This window comes from Bufo gargarizans, chromosome 1 (genome assembly GCF_014858855.1).
Source record: "Bufo gargarizans isolate SCDJY-AF-19 chromosome 1, ASM1485885v1, whole genome shotgun sequence".
In the NCBI taxonomy this organism is placed as follows: Eukaryota; Metazoa; Chordata; class Amphibia; order Anura; family Bufonidae; genus Bufo; species Bufo gargarizans.
Window position 1 is genome coordinate 178,138,247 of NC_058080.1, and position 19,488 is coordinate 178,157,734.

The following is a 19,488-nucleotide window of genomic DNA, read 5'->3' on the forward strand; positions in this document are numbered from 1 at the left end:
AGACAGAGAGAAGGAGGAGACGAGTTGGAAGCAGGGGGAGGTTGTCGCAAGGAGCTAGTGGCACAGACAGCATGTATCGGCACCCGGGGTCAGCCAGACAACACGCCAATCAACGCATGCTGTTGCCACCACCAGAATGCTGTCATTGCAAAGCTCAGCAGTGTGGCATTTTTTGTGTGTGTCTGCCTCTGACAACAGCGATGCCATTTGCAACCTGTGCCAAAAGAAACTGAGTCGTGGGAAATCCAACACCCACCTAGGTACAACTGCTTTGCGAAGGCACATGATCGCACATCACAAACTCCTATGGGATCAACACATGATGACGAGTAGAAGCAGCACACAAGCTCAAAGCCACCATCCTCCTCCTGGTCCAGCATCTTCAGCCACGTCAACCACTGCTGTCCTCCTTGCCCCCTCTCAACCACCCGCCACTCCGCCTCTCACCTTGAGCAGTTCCATCTCATCTGCCCACAGTCAGGTGTCTGTTAAGGAAATGTTTGAGCGTAAGAATCCAATGTCACAGAGTCACCCCCTTGCCCGACGTCTGACAGCTGGATTGACGGAACTCTTAGCCCGCCAGCTGTTACCATACCAGCTGGTGGAGTCTGAGGCCTTCAAAAAATTTGTCGCTATTGGGACACCACAGTGGAATGTACCTGGACAATTTTTTTTTTCTAATAAGGCAATCCCAAACCACTACTCAGTGATTGAAAAGGAAGTCATGGCATCTCTGGCATACAGTGTTGGGGCAAGGGTCCATCTGACCACTGATACCTGGTCTGCAAAGCACGGTCAGGGCAGGTATATTACCTACACTGCGCATTGGCTCAACCTGCTGACGGCTGCCAAGCATGGAATGCGTGGCTCTTCAGCGGAGTTGGTGACCCCGCCACGACTTGCAGGCAGGTCTACTGCCACCTCCTCTACTCCTCCTATTCCATCCTCTTCCATAGTCCTCTTCTGATGCGGCATCTGGCTGCACATCAACTAAACCACCTCAGCTCCCCAGGGGCTATTCCACATCCCGGATACGACAGTGTCACGCTGTCTTGGGGTTGACTTGCCTGAAAGCAGAGAGCCACACCGAACCAGCACTCCTGTCCGCCCTGAACGCACAGGTGGATCAGTGGCTGACCCCGCACCAACTGGAGATCGGCAAAGTGGTGTGTGACAATGGAAGCAATTTGTTGGCGGCATTGAATTTGGGCAAGTTGTCACATGTGCCGTGCATGGCACATGTGTTGAATCTCATCGTACAACGCTTTGTGTCTAAGTACCCAGGCTTACAGGATGTCCTCAAGCAGTCCAGGAAGGTGTGTGGCCATTTCAGGGGTTCCTACACGGCCATGGCGCACTTTGCAGACATTCAGCGCCGAAACAACATGCCAGTGAGGCGCTTGATTTGTGACAGCCCGACACGTTGGAATTCAACACTCCTAATGTTCGACTGCCTGCTCCAACAAGAAAAAGCCGTCAACGAGTATTTGTATGACCGGGGTGCTAGGACAGGCTCTGCGGAGCTGGGAATTTTTTTGCCACGTTACTGGAAGCTCATGCGCAATGCCTGTAGGCTCATAGACAATCCTAGTCAGTCACACCGAAGGCACCATCAGCGACCTCATACCATTTGTTTTCTTCCTGGAGCTTGCCCTGCGAAGAGTGCTGGATCAGGCTGTAGATGAGCGGGAAGAGGAAGAGGAGGAGTTGTGGTCACCATCACCACCAGAAACAGCCTTTTCATCATCGCTTGCCGGACCTGCGGCAACGCTGCAAGAGGAGTATGAGGAAGAGGAGTCAGAGGAGGAATGTGGCTTTGAGGAGGAGGAAGACCAACCACAGCAGGCATCCCAGGGTGCTCGTTGTTGTCACCTATCTGGTACCCGTGGTCTTGTACGTGGCTGGGGGGAAGAACAGACTGTCAATGACATCAGTGAGGAGGAGGAACGGGAAACGAATAGCTGGGTATCCAACCTTGTGCAAATGGGGTCTTTCATGCTGTCATGTCTGTTGAGGGACCCTCGTATAAAAAGGATGAAGGAGAATGACCTGTACTGGGTGGCCACGCTACTAGACCCCCGGTATAAGCAGAAAGTGGCAGAAATGTTACCAAATTACCAGAAGTCAGAAAGGATGCAGCAGTTCAAAACCAAACTAAAAAATATGCTTTACACAGCTTATAAGGGGGATGTCACAGCACAACGGGAATCTAACTCAAAGTAATCCTCCTCCTACCACGACCACGGCGGCAAGGACAGGACGCTTTACAGATGTATTGTTGATGGAGGACATGCAGAGCTTTATCAGTCCTACACATCGCCACAGCCCTTCGGGATCCAGCCTTAGAGAACGACTCGACCGACAGGTGGCAGACTACCTCGCCTTAAAGGCAGATATCGACACTCTGGGGAGCGATGAACCCCTTGACTACTGGGTGTGCAGGCTTGACCTGTGGCCTGAGCTGTCCCAGTTTGCGATAGAACTTCTGGTCTGCCCCGCTTCAAGTGTCCTGTCAGAAAGGACCTTCAGTGCTGCAGGAGGCATTGTCACTGAAAAAAGAAGTCGCCTCGGTCAAAAAAGTGTTGATCCCGAAGGGACTGACAGTAGGGGATACGTTTAACTAACAAAAGGCCTGATGACATGGCTTGGCCTCAAAATGGTCCCCACGCTGCTGTATTTAATGTCTGCATACCGGATGACTTTCGTGAATTCTCTGCCACCAACTAGGGTTCAAGCCGCAATGTTTTAGTCACCTTTCTGCCTTGAAAACATCAATTTTTCCGGCCGCTGCTACAACAGCGGCTGCAACAATAACATTGTTTTTCAGGCATGTGTACATGCCTAATTTTTCTGGCCTCTGGTGCTGCACTATGGCTGCAAAAACAAAACAAAAAAAAGGCACATACAAGTGTCAATTCCCCTTTCGTGATCGCTACCTTGTTGTGGTGAAGGGGCTTGCGTATCATAATGAAGCGATCATCACCTATATGAGTGTGTTGGCAATGTTGCCATACCCCAGATGATAAGGCCGTTGCTTCATTATGATCAGACCAAAAGCGATCGGGACGGCTGGATGTTTTTTCATAGAAAAAGCTTACATTTTTTTATTTATCTTTTTTTAAGTTGTATGGGTGGGTTTTTAATACATAAAATAAAAAAATCATAATAAAGTCTCTTAATAGTTTATTAATGCAGACAATTTAAAAAATCCCCAACAATTCCAAAACAAATCAAGTACAAAGCTCAGAACTAAATTATTCCAGGATGTCGTAATGGTTCGTTAATTCGACAATGGTTAATCAATTCGACACACGTCCCCGGATAGGGGACGTAACAGGGATTAAACTGATAGGCATAGTGCTAGTTAAGACACCACTCATATAGGGTGTCACAGCACATTGCTCCGTGCACGCGCAGTGCCCCAACTTGGGAGTAAGAGGACCAATCAAGCTGCTTTTTCCATCTCCCGGTTCCTAAAATCAATTCAGTTTGGTGTATCAGAGTTTGGTCTGTCACTGTGATGGCAGTCGAAGATACCCGGCCTAAATTTTTTTTCACAAAAGGAAATCCCACCCTGATATGGGATGTAACAGGGAATAAACTGATGAGAATAGTACTACAGGAAATACCACTCAAATCGGGTGGGACAGTAAATTGCACGGCGCAGACGCAGTGACCGTGGCGTGGATTCAAACAAAGGGGAGGGAGCCAGCAATTTTTTAACCATCTCCCCGTTCGAAAAATCTATTTAATAAATGGAGCCCAGATTGGGGACGTAACAGGGATTAAACTGATGAGTAGAGAAAACTATAGAAAATAGCACTCATATCGGGTGGGACAGTAAATTGCACGGCACAGACGCGGTGACCGTGAATTCAAACAGGGGAGGGAGCCAGCGTTTTTTTAACCATCTCCTCATTCGAAAAATCAATTCAATTCACCTTTCCGGGACCCTTGGTGTTGTACGTGGCTGGGTGGAGGAAGAAACCTTCAATGACATCAACGGGACATGGCTAGCTTGGTATCCAACCTTGTGCAAATGGGAAGTTTGCGGTTGGGCAAATGGACTGTTTGCGGTGGTTTGCGGTGCATTAAAAGGGGAGTTTGATCTGTCAATGTCTGTGAAGCGGGCGTAACTCTTACACTACCTGATCGATACAACGTCATACCTGATCGTATACACACACTGGATGTTTTAAACCACGTTGTTCAAAAACAATTGGATTGTTAGGTGATTTATGCCCTTTATGGATACAAATCCAACTCTGCGTCAACTATGTAATTTTCCATGGGAGTTTTGCCATGGATCCCCCTCCGGCATGCCACAGTCCAGGTGTTAGTACCCTTGAAACAACTTTTCCATCACTATTGTGGCCAGAAAGAGTCCCTGTGGGTTTAAAAATTCACCTCCCCAATGAAGTCAATGGCGGTTCGCCCGGTTCGCCCGTTCGCGAACATTTGCGAAAATTCGCGTTCGCTGTAAAATTTTATGTTCGCGTTCGCTGAAAATTTTATGTTCGCGTCATCTCTAGTGGACAGTCATCTGGCTACTCCCTGCTGGAATGAACTCACATATCAAGCTCCGTCTTATTCTGGTGGGATATTGTCTGGACGCGGCGCGGCTTCCTTTGCCCAAAAAGAGTCCCCACTGATAAGGCCCCATTCGGTTAGATGACGAGTCACCACTTGAGGTTAGTTGAAAACTTGTAGACCCCCATTATACATGACCAGCAGCTTCACTGGGAAACCCCAGCGATATTTTATTTGTTGCTGTCTCAGTACAGCGGTGATTGGGGCGAATTCTTTGCGCTTAGTAAGCGTGGCTGCAGAGAGATCCGAGTATACCGCAATACCTGTAAAGTCCTCCGATGGGGACGGGTTCTGCCTCAGGACCCTCAGGAACGCCTCTTTAATGGTGTAAAAGTGGATCCTGCCAATAACATCGCGTGGAAGGGATGGATCCAGACCTTTAGGCTTGGGCACTCTGTGGCTACGATCAAGTCCCTCTCTGTGGAATCAGGCAGTGCCGCTTTCAGAAGCTGCTGCAGGAGATGCTCCAGCTCATGTGCTTCAACAGACTCTGGGATCCCACCGATTCTTACATTGTTCCGCCTGTGTCTGTCCTCCAAGTCTTGTAGCTTAGCTGTTAGTTTAGCAACATCATCTTCTATAGCCTCATGGGCATCGATAAGGGTGTTGTGGGAGGTAGCAAATTCAGCCATTTTAACCTCCAGATGCGACGTGCGGTCACCAATGCTCTGGATGTCTTTCCTGAGATCTTTCAGAAAGTGTCCAGCATGGAGCACATAACATCTGCTGTGAGCTGAGTATTTTCAAGGGATTCCCTCTCAGGCCCGCTCCTAGAATTCGGTCAATTTTGCCGGAGCGGGATGTCTCATAACCTTCCCCATGTCTGGAGCTCCTTAAAAGGCTGTAGCTTGTAGTGATAGGATGCCGGAGTAGCTGCTGTGAGACGCTTTTTAGATGTTTGGTCCGGAGCAGATGCGCTATGCGACCGGCGCCATCAGAGAGCAGGCCACGCCCCCTAAAGTCTCAGTTCTTAACATCAGCTTGAGGGATTAGCCAGTGTTGCCAGTTGAAAATCATTGTGGTGCACCTTTCGCAGTGATTTATTGTACCTGTATCCTCTGAATTTAATGGAGGCCATTTTGGCACCAAAAATGATAAAAAGCAGAGTGGACCCAGCATGAATGTGGAACCTGCACTCCCTTTTACTTTGCAGTTTGTACTGGAGTTGTGGCTGACTCTATTTAGTCTTGCACCCCTGACCAGCCTGTCTGCCCCATAGGCTAATTTTAATTAGTGTAATTATAGGGGCTCATGCACATGACCTGTTGTTGTTTTGCGGTCTGTTTCTCACGGATCCGTTGTTCAATATCTGAGGTTTTTTTCCCTCTGATTTAAGTCCTCTTCCGTTCCGTTATTGCACAAAACATATTCATATGGTTTCCGTATTTGATTCGTTTTTTGAGGATCGTATACAGAAACAGTAACTTATAAATCACCAAACACATGAGCAATATGGGCTGGGCATAGCATTTCTACAGTAGGGATCCACAAAATATGGATGAAATACGGATGACATATTGATGTGTTCCATGTGCGTTTCGTATTTATTGCGGACCCATTGACTTAAATGGGGCCTCGGACCGTGATTTGCGAACAATAATAGGACATGCGCTACTTTTTGGTGGAATGGCCATGCGGACAAACCGAAATGGAATGCACACAGAGTAACTTCTGTATTTTCTACGGCCCCATTGAAGTGAATGGTCCCGCATACGGTCCGCAAAAAAAACGGAAAGGAAGCGGAAGGAAAATACGTTTGTGTGCATGAGCCCTAAAGCTGCAGCCTGCTCTCCCTGCACTCACTGGAAACCTTTTGGCACCAGGAGAAAAATAGAGTGGACTCTAATTTCATTCATTGGAAGCCATTTGGCACCAGGAGAGGTATAGAGTGGGCTCAGCATGCATGTTGGTACCTGTATCCCTTGAATTTAAAGGGAGTCTTTCACCTAATCTGAGTGTTTTTGACCGCTCAGATCAGGTTATAGACTCTTTGACCCTCATTACAATCGTACCTTTCTCTTGTGTGTCCCTCGTCCAGATAATGAAAATAACACTTTTTAAACTTATACAAATGACCTTCTGAAGGTGCCCAGGGGCGGCGTTACTGGGCGATGTGCCCCGAAAAACAGACCTCCAGCCGGCGGACGTCACGAGCAGCACCAGAGGACAGCGGGCTGGGAACTGGCCCGCACCTGCGCGCTGCTCTGCCCATTTTGGGCAGAGGAACAGCTTTTCATATTGCGCTGGCGCATGTGCAATATGAAAGTAAAATTATGTTTTTGTTTCTCCATTTTCTGAATGACATATATTTTTTTATTTTTCTGCCGATTGTCTTGTGCAGGGGCTCGTTTTTTGGAGGAAGAGTTTTATTGGTACCATTTTTGGGGACATATGATTTTTTGATCATTCATTATTGCACTTTATGCGGCAAGGTGACAAAAAATTGGTTGTTTTAGCACAGTTTTTATTTATTTATTTTTATAGCGTTCACCTGAAGTGTTAGGTCATGTGACATTTTTATAGAGCAGATCATTACGAAATTTGGCAATACCTAATATGTATACTTTTTCTTATTTATTTACATTTTACATTTGCGGGATGAGGTGGTTTTATTGGTACCATTTAGTGGGATGTACGCCTTTTTGATCACTTGGGGTTGCACTTTTTGTGATGTAAGGTGACAAAGATGGCTTTTCTTGACACCTTTTTTTTTTTTTCTTATGGTGTTTATCGGACGAGGTGGATCTTGCAATATATTCATACAGCCGGCCGTCACGGACACGGCAAAGCTAAATATGTCTATTTTATTTTATTTTTTCTATTTTTATCATTTGTTATAATTACTTAATTGGGGATATTTTTTTTGTTTTACATGTGAAACCTTTTTTTATAACACTTTATTTTTTCATATTTTTTTATTTTACACTTTGCGTCCCCGATAAGATCATACAAGACTTCTCGGGGACACTTAACTTCACTTTTTTTTTTCACTATTGATTTCTCCTGTAAATGGGGCTGACATAGTAACCCCAGTTACGGGGTACACTGTACAGCCTCAATGCAGGGGTGATCGAGGTCTGTGGAAGACCCAACAGCTCCTGCACTCTTCCAGCCCCAGCGGTCACATGACCACCTTCCCGCGACAGTAAGTGCATAGCGCTTCCTGATCTGTATACACAACGCCCAGCGATCGATAAGGCCAGGACACCGAGGAACGGTCCCTGCCTTCTCCCTGGAGTGCCCTGCTGTCACTGACAGCAGGCCGCCTGCTCGGCAGCTGCACGATTAGGACGTTTATAGTCAATGGAAGGTTGTGAAGTGGTTGAATGGTGCTATTAGAAAGTACAATTTGTCCCACAACAAAAAAAAAAAAGCTCTCATGCGGCTATTCGAATTGAAAAATAAATGTGATTTTGTTTTACACATTCAAAGCAGCGTGTAGGCAGTGCAGGAAGTGATGTTCTAGTCATGGATTCAACCTCACTTTAGAAATGAAGTGACTTATGATTCATGAATGAGTCTTACTGAGATACAAAGAAATGTTGTCCTTCAAAGCAGTTAGTCATACAAGCTCATGTCATTGTGCAGAACACCTTTCTCTGAGGTGCCCTTGTATTTAATGCAAACTAAAGGCAATACGTCATCCTGCCAATTTTCAGTTTTATTTTTATACTGTATGGAAGTAGATTTTCAGGTACATTATGTGCGGCAAATCTTTAAACCTTTAAGGATGCATGCAGGTATTTTGGACCGTAATAGCACAGATTTTTGGCATTCCAAAAGCCATGATTTTTTTGTTTAGATACAGCTGTGCTATGGCCTGCTTTTCCATGTATAAGTTATATTTTTTTAATGGAACCAATCTGGAGTACTTACACTATATGAACACAAGTATTGGACACTTACACATTACACCTACAGGGGCTTTTATAACATTCATCTGAAGAAGTTAAAGGCGTTTTCCCATGGATAATATACTACATTTTTCAAACCAGCACCTGGATCTGAATACTTATGTAATTGGATATATTTAAACATTTAGTATAGCCACTAAGTTATTCAATAAAATATATCTCCAGTTTACTCTTTTCCTTATTTTATTTGCACTTTTCCTTATTTTTCTGTCTTCCTTACTTAGGTGGTCACTCTTTCAACTGCCACCAGCCATAGCTACTCACTGAGGAGAGATAGTACCCTGCTAACCCTGACAGGCCTCTCACCCAGTCAAGCCAGTAAGTACTCTCTGCTCTGCACTGATGAGGGGCTATCACCCTGAAACAGCTGTCTGCAGATGAGGTGCTGGCTTATTTAATATCCAAGTCATGTCTCAAGGCTTAGTTAAAGAGCTGAACATTGAGGTGAACATATAGGATAGCTGCCTTACATCTGGTGGCATTAGAGGCATAGTTTTTTAAGAGCTCATTTGCATCCTTTTCCTCACAGAATTCCAGAGGAGCATGAATGGCCTCCTCACGCTGATTAAGGTACTCTCTCCCTAAGGAGAGATAGTACCCCCCTAACTCATGAGAAAGTACATGCCAGAATCTAGAAGAGCAACTGGAGTAATAAATGGGGGTGCTCTGTATCCATGGGAGGTACAGGACTGGTTCTAGCTTTGTAAGAAAGAGACTGTCATGTACTATATGTTTCCTGATTAAAAATGTTTACATTAATCATGGGACAACCCCTTTAATAGGCAGATACCTGTTGTGTTGTTCCTCAGTTTCCAGGACTCCATGGTGGTGGCGGCGGTGGCTTCCTGCAGTCCTGCTGTCTTGATGTGAGTCAGTATCTCCCATTTGCGATCAGTGCAGAGAATGTTAAGACCTCTTCAGTTGCACGCTCTGGGTACTGAGAATGTTTCTGCAGCCCACTACACTATTTCCTGATTGCCAAGTGAAAAATAAGGGGAGCGCTCAGCACACAGCCCCTTTTACTAGGAATGGGAAAGGTGAGGAGAGTCTGTATAAAGGGTTGTTAGCAGAGTCTGGGGAAGTCTCTGGATGGAGAACTGGAAGGAAATAAGCTCCTATAATTATAAAGATACTGTCACTCCTTGAGTGAAGTTGATGAGTCTTGTGCAGCTGCCCAGTGGTGACAGCAATAGATGGTTAAATGACAGACTCACCCAGTCCTGCCTGCAGGAGCTGTTTTGGCTGCATGGAAAAAGACTGGAGAGACAGTCCAGGAGCCTGCTGCATCATCTACTCAGGTCCGGATCACCACAAAATGGAGCAGCAGGTGTTGGAAGAAGATAGGGGTGAAGTCAACAGTCAGACATAAACAGTGTTACTTCCACTAACACAAGACGTCCTGAGCTATAGAGGATTAGGAGTAGGAGATTATGTGCACTTCAGCAGCCTGTACCTCTAGCTTGTAGGAAATGTAACATAATTAGAGAATGCCGGCAGCCCACAAAGTGATTACAGCATGGCCCAGGGGGAAAATGCCTGGTAGGGCAGATTGTCAATCGGAGCCTGACATGATCTAAGGTGAGGTGATATGTGTGTGTACGTACAAGTTGGCAAAACATTTTTTGGACCTTTTTTTGCGTGATATTTACAAGGAAATGGCAATGCTCAGTTGTGAAATGAGAATAGTGTTTGAGCCCTACCTGGCACTTGTTCTGGAGAGAACTCCATGCACCCAACAGATGCAAAAAGCTACCTGTTTAGCATCTGTTGGGGCCATTATATATCAGTATACTTTGTTTCAACTATATGGATTATGTTTTTCTATACAAAGAGAAAAAAAAAAAAAAAACTTAACATAAGGGTCCATATGTCATAGACTTTCATTGGAGGTATAAGTTTGGAAACATTCCTAAGGTATCTCTCCGATGTGAGCAGATCCTAACCTACGAGTGACGCAATGCAGTGGCACAATGCTCCAGCTTTATTATTTCATGGAGAATGCAAGTATTTAGTTGGTCAGAAATGTTAGAACAGTTGACAAGTCTTTGTAAATGTTTATTTTTCAAGGTTTAAAACAAAATATAGTTCAAAGCTTTGGAGTTTCAGAATTCTCATGCGTATGCAAGGGATCATTCCATGAGTAATGTAAAAAATGAAAATCGGACATCGTATAGTATGTGACAATCTCTTTCTAACAAAGCTAGAACCAGCCCAGTACATCGAATGGATCCAAAGAACTGACCATTTATTACTCTGCTAGATTTATATCAAGATGACAGCTCAAGGGAGTGTCTTTTCTGCTGCAGCTCAGTGGGCGTGTCTATGCTCTCCCTATCACAGCCCAGGAGGCAGTTGAAGGATGAAACTGAGCATGTGTGGCCGTCACAGTGAGCAGGACAAAGAAGAAAGAAAAAAAAAAAAAAAAAAGAACAGGTGGTGCTATACAGATACATTTTAATGAATAACTCAGTGGCTACACAAAATTTTTAATTATATGCAGTTATAAAAGTCTTCAGATCCAGGTGCTGGTTTGAAATCTGTAGAATATTTTTGGGTGGAACAACCTCTTTAAATTCAAACGGAGTCTGTCAAATACTGTAAATTTCATAGGAATAAAAGTGATTTTCCTGGACATTGAATAAACACCCAGATGACATAAAAATATGGTTAATGCTTTTACAATGTTCTGAACCATTGCTGGTAGTTATATTAGTGAAACTTATGTAACAGACTCCCTTTAAGTTAAAAGCAACATATATATTTTCCAAGAAACAACAGAACTAGTGTTGAGCAAATCAAAGTATCTGAAGTGGACTTCGATTCGAATTTCAGGAAAAATTCAATTAGCTGCAAAGCCAAATTTCCTTGCGCTTTGTGGTATCGAATTTATTTTCCCTGAAATAACAGTAATAAAAATAAAAAAAACATACTCACCTCATCCCTTTGCACGCGAAGAAGAGCCCGTTGCGGCCATCTTGATTGAAGATACTGCACGAGATGTTGCGCGTGGTGACGTATGACGTCACTGCGCCAGCCGGCTCATCAAATGGATAAAGTGAGTATTTATTGAACTTTTTTAAAAACTGATTTAACCATGAAGGCCATCATTTTTAATCTCAGATCAGCGATGAAAAAGACATCTGTGGGGTTCAATGACTGGCGCAATCGTCGTTCCCCGTAATTGCACCTGCTACATGACAAGAAATGTGTTTCATGTTGAAATAATTCGTCCCAAAGCAAATTTCTTTGTGACATTCGATGAAGCAACCGAATTGAATTTTCCAAGCACGTAAGCAGCAAATTGAGAAGTATTATTTCAGTAAAAGAAACTGCTGCTCTCAACAGATAGAACACCTTAATATTGCTGCCTCCCACACAAGATGTATATAAAAGCCTTTTGTTAACAGATAGTAAGAGGTGGTGTTAATATTTTTCAAGAGATCATATGTCACTGTTAATAGAAGTAGATGGAAATATGCACACAGACTGCTGAATGATACACATGTTAGAAAGCATCAATGTAATTAATGATGAAGAAATGAAAGCACTGGATAAATAACACACAAACTGGGTTAAGTGTGGTTTCAGAGAAAAAATATACAACTGGGATTATTTGTTAGATATCTTTCCTGTTATACTGAAAGGAAAGGAGAAGTGAAGGCAGACAGACATATTGCAAGTACTAACTTGATATGTATATATATATTTATATTACAAGCTGCTTAAAGGGGTATTATCATCTTAATGATCACTGTTAAATCTGTTAATGATTTAACAGTGATCATTTTTCTAAATATATTTAATTAACAAATCCCCACCCCTTAGAAAAAATAAACCTATACTTATCTGACTGTTGTCTTCCGTCTCCCCTGGTTACGGCCACCGCTCTTCTCAGGAATCGCGGTGGCCGCGCGTGCGCAGATATCTTCTTTTCTTCTCCCGGCCGGCCGCGCGCTGCACTGAACGCGCACGCCGAGTCTGCGCATGCGCCCTGGTGACTTCTATTCTACTATACTGGCCAGGAAGAAGTCACCAGGGCGCATGCGCGGACTCAACGTGCGCGTTCAGTAAAGCGCGCGGCCCGGCTGGGAGAAGACATCAATGAAGATGGAGCCCGCCCCCTGCCGAAACCAGGAAGTGCACGGCGCGCTGGGACCAGGTAAGTATGAAACGCCGTGTTGTGAAAACCCCTTTAAAGCTATTCTGAGTTGAAGAAGTTTTCCAGGTTTCTAATATTGATGACCTATCCTCAGGATAGGTCATTAATATCTGATTGCTGATAGTCCGACCCCCTATAGCCTCTCCAATTAACTGTTCCCTGCAACCTCTGAAGCTAGCGCTGTGAATGGAACAGGAACCACAGCTCCGTTGAAAGTGGCTGCCATTTTCTTCAATGGGAGCTGATCTGCAGTAGCTTGGTACAGACACTACACTTTGAATGGAGTTGTGCTTCCTGTTCAATTCACAGTGCTAGTTCCAGAGGCTGCAGGGAACAGTTGATTGGCGTGGGTGCCGTGTGTCAGACCCTCACCAATAAGATATTAATGACCTATGCTGAGTATAGGTCACATATATCAGAAGCCTGGAAAACCCTTTTAAATAAATCTACAGCATTTTGGTGGCTCAGTTTGCAAGCCTTTTCTGACCTCTCCTAAAGGCTAATCTGAACTCAAAGCTGATAAAATTGTAAATCAAATAGTATTTGATGTTAGATAAGCCTTTAAGTGGTTTTCTGGGAGTACTATACTTATTAGCAGATATGTTCATGTAGCTGCCTTCCATATGCATAGTGATGCTTGACAGTTTATGAGCCCTTCAGAAATTATCTACAGCTATATTATATTTGACCTAAAACAACATAAAAAAGTAGATAAAGTAGAACATATAGCACAATTTACTCTATAGTGGCACTGTCATCAGGGACAAGGCTGGATTGGTATTAAAAGAGTATCTGATAATTTCAACATAGATATCCAATAATTTAAATAAATAGGTAAAAGTACAAATTATAAATAAAATTAAAATAAAACCAAGTTACCTTGTACTAAAAGTACAGACTAGTGTTGTTCAAGCACTGTAGTGCTCGGTGGCTGGGGCCGAACATATTGTGATATTTGGATGCTCGGCCGAGCACCCGAGCATAATAGAAGTCAATGGGAAAACCGAAACATTAAACCAGGTACCCCGGCTCTGAAGAGGGGAGGGTGCCTGGTTCATAAGAAAATGTCAGAAATTGTTGTTAACACCACCAAAATGGTTCTGTAACAGCATGGGGATGATGTATGAATGCATCTTGGACTCACTGGTCGCTGCTGGGAACTATGTTGTCCGAATAGTATGCCACTTTTACAGACTGATAATAATACACAGAAAACCAAGGGGGGGAAAAAAAACTATTTTAGAGGAAAATTGATAGAAAACATTCTTTCCTGAATATTTACTTGTATGTAGGGATGAGCGAACTCGAACTGTATAGTTCGGGTTCGTACCGAATTTTGGGGTGTCCGTGACACGGACCCGAACCCGGACATTTTCGTAAAAGTCCGGGTTCGGGTTCGGTGTTCGTCGCTTTCTTGGCGCTTTTGTGACGCTTTCTTGGCGCTTTTTGAAAGGCTGCAAAGCAGCCAATCAACAAGCGTCATACTACTTGCCCCAAGAGGCCATCACAGCCATGCCTACTATTGGCATGGCTGTGATTGGCCAGAGCACCATGTGACCCAGCCTCTATTTAAGCTGGAGTCACATAGCGCCGCCCGTCACTCTGCTCTGATTAGCGTAGGGAGAGGTTGCGGCTGCGACAGTAGGGCGAGATTAGGCAGATTAACTCCTCCAAAGGACTTGATTAACTGATCGATCTGCAGCTGTGGATCATTGAGCTGCTGATCCTCAATTGCTCACTGTTTTTAGGCTGCACAGACCGTTTGTCAGTCTCATTTTTCTGGGGTGATCGGCGGCCATTTTGTGTCTTGTGGTGCGCCAGCACAAGCTGCGACCAAGTGCATTTAACCCTCAATGGTGTGGTTGTTTTTTGGCTAAAGCCTACATCAGGGTGAAGCTGTCACACCAAGTGCATTTAACCAGCAATAGTCTGTTCATTTTTTGGCCATATACAAAATCAGGGGCAAGCTGAGCCTGTCACCAAGTGCATTTAACCCTCAATGGTGTGGTTGTTTTTTGGCTAAAGCCTACATCAGGGTGAAGCTGTGACACCAAGTGCATTTAACCAGCAATAGTCTGTTCATTTTTTGGCCATATACAAAATCAGGGGCAAGCTGCGCCTGTCACCAAGTGCATTTAACCCTCAATGGTGTGGTTGTTTTTTGGCTAAAGCCTACATCAGGGTGAAGCTGTCACACCAAGTGCATTTAACCAGCAATAGTCTGTTCATTTTTTGGCCATATACAAAATCAGGGGCAAGCTGCGCCTGTCACCAAGTGCATTTAACCCTCAATGGTGTGGTTGTTTTTTGGCTAAAGCCTACATCAGGGTGAAGCTGTCACACCAAGTGCATTTAACCAGCAATAGTCTGTTTATTTTTTGGCCATATCCCAGTCTAATTCTGTCACTAAATCCATACCGGTCACCCAACGCCTAAATACTAGGCCTCAAATTTATATCCAGCTAAATCTGTCCCTAGTGCTGTAGCTGGGCGAGTTATTTAGTGTCCGTTCAAGCACATTTCTTGTTCTGGGTTGAAATACAATTCCCAATTTAGCAATTTCATAATTTAGTGGTTCCTGCTATATCAGAGCTATTTGAAATCTATCCCAAAAAGGGTATATAATATTGAAGGTGCACATTGGGTCATTCAGAATAACTTCACACACACCCGCTACTGTGTATTTCCAAGTCTAATTCTGTCACTAAACCCATACCTGTCACCCAGCGCCTAAATACTAGGCCTCAAATTTAAATCCCTCTAAATCTCTCGTTACCGCTGTACTGTTGTTGCTGGGCAAGATATTTAGTGTCCGTCAAAGCACATTTTTTGTTCTGGGTTGAAGTACAATTCCCAATTTAGCAATTTCATAATTTAGTGGTTCCTGCTATATCAGAGCTATTTGGAATCTATCCCTAAAAGGGTATATAATATTGAAGGTGCACATTGGGTCATTCAGAATAACTTCACACACACCCGCTACTGTGTATTTCCAAGTCTAATTCTGTCACTAAACCCATACCTGTCACCCAGCGCCTAAATACTAGGCCTCAAATTTAAATCCCTCTAAATCTCTCGTTACCGCTGTACTGTTGTTGCTGGGCAAGATATTTAGTGTCCGTCAAAGCACATTTTTTGTTCTGGGTTGAAGTACAATTCCCAATTTAGCAATTTCATAATTTAGTGGTTCCTGCTATATCAGAGCTATTTGGAATCTATCCCTAAAAGGGTATATAATATTGAAGGTGCACATTGGGTCATTCAGAATAACTTCACACACACCCGCTACTGTGTATTTCCAAGTCTAATTCTGTCACTAAACCCATACCTGTCACCCAGCGCCTAAATACTAGGCCTCAAATTTAAATCCCTCTAAATCTCTCGTTACCGCTGTACTGTTGTTGCTGGGCAAGATATTTAGTGTCCGTCAAAGCACATTTTTTGTTCTGGGTTGAAGTACAATTCCCAATTTAGCAATTTCATAATTTAGTGGTTTCTGCTATATCAGAGCTATTTGAAATCTATCCCTAAAAGGGTATATAATATTGAAGGTGCACATAGGGTCATTCAGAATAACTTCACACACACGCTTCTGTGCATTTCCAAGTCTAATTCTGTCACTAAATCCATACCGGTGACCCAGCGCCTAAATACTAGGCCTCAAATTTATATCCCGCTAAATCTCTCGTTACCGCTGTACTGTTGTTGCTGGGCAAGATATTTAGTGTCCGTCAAAGCACATTTTTTGTTCTGGGTTGAAGTACAATTCCCAATTTAGCAATTTCATAATTTAGTGGTTCCTGCTATATCAGAGCTATTTGAAATCTATCCCAAAAAGGGTATATAATATTGAAGGTGCACATTGGGTCATTCAGAATAACTTCACACACACCCGCTACTGTGTATTTCCAAGTCTAATTCTGTCACTAAACCCATACCTGTCACCCAGCGCCTAAATACTAGGCCTCAAATTTAAATCCCTCTAAATCTCTCGTTACCGCTGTACTGTTGTTGCTGGGCAAGATATTTAGTGTCCGTCAAAGCACATTTTTTGTTCTGGGTTGAAGTACAATTCCCAATTTAGCAATTTCATAATTTAGTGGTTTCTGCTATATCAGAGCTATTTGAAATCTATCCCTAAAAGGGTATATAATATTGAAGGTGCACATTGGGTCATTCAGAATAACTTCACACACACGCTTCTGTGCATTTCCAAGTCTAATTCTGTCACTAAATCCATACCGGTGACCCAGCGTCTAAATACTAGGCCTCAAATTTAAATCCCTCTAAATCTCTCGTTACCCACCGCTGTACTGTTGTTGCTGGGCAAGATATTTAGTGTCCGTCAAAGCACATTTTTTGTTCTGGGTTGAAGTACAATTCCCAATTTAGCAATTTCATAATTTAGTGGTTTCTGCTATATCAGAGCTATTTGAAATCTATCCCTAAAAGGGTATATAATATTGAAGGTGCACATAGGGTCATTCAGAATAACTTCACACACACCCGCTACTGTGTATTTCCAAGTCTAATTCTGTCACTAAACCCATACCTGTCACCCAGCGCCTAAATACTAGGCCTCAAATTTAAATCCCTCTAAATCTCTCGTTACCGCTGTACTGTTGTTGCTGGGCAAGATATTTAGTGTCCGTCAAAGCACATTTTTTGTTCTGGGTTGAAGTACAATTCCCAATTTAGCAATTTCATAATTTAGTGGTTTCTGCTATATCAGAGCTATTTGAAATCTATCCCTAAAAGGGTATATAATATTGAAGGTGCACATTGGGTCATTCAGAATAACTTCACACACACGCTTCTGTGCATTTCCAAGTCTAATTCTGTCACTAAATCCATACCGGTGACCCAGCGCCTAAATACTAGGCCTCAAATTTAAATCCCTCTAAATCTCTCGTTACCCACCGCTGTACTGTTGTTGCTGGGCAAGATATTTAGTGTCCGTCAAAGCACATTTTTTGTTCTGGGTTGAAGTACAATTCCCAATTTAGCAATTTCATAATTTAGTGGTTCCTGCTATATCAGAGCTATTTGAAATCTATCCCAAAAAGGGTATATAATATTGAAGGTGCACATTGGGTCATTCAGAATAACTTCACACACACCCGCTACTGTGTATTTCCAAGTCTAATTCTGTCACTAAACCCATACCTGTCACCCAGCGCCTAAATACTAGGCCTCAAATTTAAATCCCTCTAAATCTCTCGTTACCGCTGTCCTGTTGTAGCTGGGAAAGTTATTTAGTGCCCGTCAAAGCACATTTTTTGTTCTGGGTTGAAGTACAATTCCCAATTTAGCAATTTCATAATTTAGTGGTTCCTGCTATATCAGAGCTATTTGAAATCTATCCCAAAAAGGGTATATAATATTCAAGGTGCACATTGGGTCATTCAGAATAACTTCACACACACGCTTCTGTGCATTTCCAAGTCTAATTCTGTCACTAAATCCATACCGGTCACCCAGCGCCTAAATACTAGGCCTCAAATTTATATCCCGCTGAATTTGAATACAATACATTGGGCCAAATAATATATTTGTTGTTGTGGTGAACCATAACAATGAGAAAAACATCTAGTAAGGGACGCGGACGTGGACATGGTCGTGGTGGTGTTAGTGGACCCTCTGGTGCTGGGAGAGGACGTGGCCGTTCTGCCACATCCACACGTCCTAGTGTACCAACTACCTCAGGTCCCAGTAGCCGCCAGAATTTACAGCGATATATGGTGGGGCCCAATGCCGTTCTAAGGATGGTAAGGCCTGAGCAGGTACAGGCATTAGTCAATTGGGTGGCCGACAGTGGATCCAGCACGTTCACATTATCTCCCACCCAGTCTTCTGCAGAAAGCGCACAGATGGCGCCTGAAAACCAACCCCATCAGTCTGTCACATCACCCCCATGCATACCAGGGAAACTGTCTCAGCCTCAAGTTATGCAGCAGTCTCTTATGCTGTTTGAAGACTCCGCTGGCAGGGTTTCCCAAGGGCATCCACCTAGCCCTTCCCCAGCGGTGAAAGACATAGAATGCACTGACGCACAACCACTTATGTTTCCTGATGATGAGGACATGGGAATACCACCTCAGCATGTCTCTGATGATGACGAAACACAGGTGCCAACTGCTGCGTCTTTCTGCAGTGTGCAGACTGAACAGGAGGTCAGGGATCAAGACTGGGTGGAAGACGATGCAGGGGACGATGAGGTCCTAGACCCCACATGGAATGAAGGTCGTGCCACTGACTTTCACAGTTCGGAGGAAGAGGCAGTGGTGAGACCGAGCCAACAGCGTAGCAAAAGAGGGAGCAGTGGGCAAAAGCAGAACACCCGCCGCCAAGAGACTCCGCCTGCTACTGACCGCCGCCATCTGGGACCGAGCACCCCAAAGGCAGCTTCAAGGAGTTCCCTGGCATGGCACTTCTTCAAACAATGTGCTGACGACAAGACCCGAGTGGTTTGCACGCTGTGCCATCAGAGCCTGAAGCGAGGCATTAACGTTCTGAACCTGAGCACAACCTGCATGACCAGGCACCTGCATGCAAAGCATGAACTGCAGTGGAGTAAACACCTTAAAACCAAGGAAGTCACTCAGGCTCCCCCTGCTACCTCTTCTGCTGCTGCCGCCTCGGCCTATTCTGCTGCTGCCGCCTCGGCCTCTTCCTCCGCCTCTGGAGGAACGTTGGCACCTGCCGCCCAGCAAACAGGGGATGTACCACCAACACCACCACCACCACCTCCGTCACCAAGCGTCTCAACCATGTCACACGCCAGCGTTCAGCTCTCCATCTCACAAACATTTGATAGAAAGCGTA